The sequence below is a fragment of the Pseudorca crassidens genome, chromosome 4 (genome assembly GCF_039906515.1).
Source record: "Pseudorca crassidens isolate mPseCra1 chromosome 4, mPseCra1.hap1, whole genome shotgun sequence".
Taxonomy (NCBI): domain Eukaryota; kingdom Metazoa; phylum Chordata; class Mammalia; order Artiodactyla; family Delphinidae; genus Pseudorca; species Pseudorca crassidens.
This window is the reverse complement of record NC_090299.1, coordinates 32340376-32341511: the sequence shown is the minus strand read 5'-3', so window position 1 is coordinate 32341511 and position 1136 is coordinate 32340376. Positions and strand designations below refer to the sequence as shown.

The 1136-nt window shown below is 41.5% G+C and overlaps 1 non-coding gene across 1 annotated transcript; it reads left to right on the top strand.

Moving 5' to 3' along the window:
* Positions 1–804: 804 nt before the first annotated feature.
* On the top strand, positions 805–920 carry LOC137224178 (U5 spliceosomal RNA). Its single transcript, XR_010943273.1, has one exon. It is a non-coding gene; the product is annotated as a U5 spliceosomal RNA (small nuclear RNA).
* The last annotated feature ends 216 nt before the right edge of the window (positions 921–1136 follow it).

Here is a 1136-nt window from a genome sequence, read left to right as displayed (position 1 = left end):
TTTAGATAATTTTCACCTTCTCACCGAATCTACTTCCCCAGCGATAATTAGTGCAACCGGCTTTACAAATAAGGAAACCAAGCCCCAGAATCAGTAAAAGTCATAAAGCTATTAGGATCCAAGACTCAATTTCCTGTGTGTTGTCTATTATGCCACGTTTTCTCATTATTCTATGTTTTTCTTAATGAAAGAATGATGACATCATAATGAAAATCAACACCGTTTTGAAGAAAGCTTCCAGTGTTCAAATCTGGAATGTTCTCTCAGAGTGACAATTGAATCCAGAACATTCTCTCACAGTAACAATTGAAATCCGTAAGGTCCTCTAAGAGTAACAGATCAAAACTCAGTAATAAGGGCTCTCAGTGCAATCTTGTTCCACATACCTCTGAGCTACCTAGAGAAATTAAGGATGGGGAAAAGCTTATCTGAGTCCTCCCAACCATGCCGGAGGGCAGAGCAGTGAGCATTCAACAGCAGATACTTTAAAAAAGTGAAATGGGTTCTGCAGACAAAATAAAAAGTGACACTATTGTTCTCCCCCCACTTTCTCAACCTTTGTCCCAGGTGTCTTCTCCTACAGCAGATACCATGAAGAAGACACTTTAGGAACCATGATTTGATAGCCCTGATGCCGAGGCTCTGGTCTAGTGAAAATTCAGAGGTCAGGTCGGATTTCTGCATCGTTAACATTCAAATCAAAGGGTCATGGTATACCCACTGCATCCACTCTGCCTTGAAACCAAGGCACATGCCCCTTGCACGCCTGTCAGGGCCTGTTCCTCTCTGCTCCATCTCCTCCTGTTATATCAAATTCTCTTCAGATTGAATAAATCTTTCACCTTCTACTAAAGACTTCCATGGAGAGGAACAACTCTGAGTTTCATAGCAATTTTTTGAGGCCTCGCCCTGGCAAGGCTACTTACTGATGTCCAAATGAAAGAATTATTGCGTTTTTTGCTTCTAACAGCGAAGCTACTTGCTAGTTTTTGCTTGTTATTTAACATATGTGTGTATATTAAAGCAGGTAGGATTTTCTGGGAATCTGTGTATAAATAGGGTGCCCGGTTTCAATCGAACTGGATCCCACATGCATGCTGCAACTAAGAAGCCCACATGTGGCAACTAAGACCCAG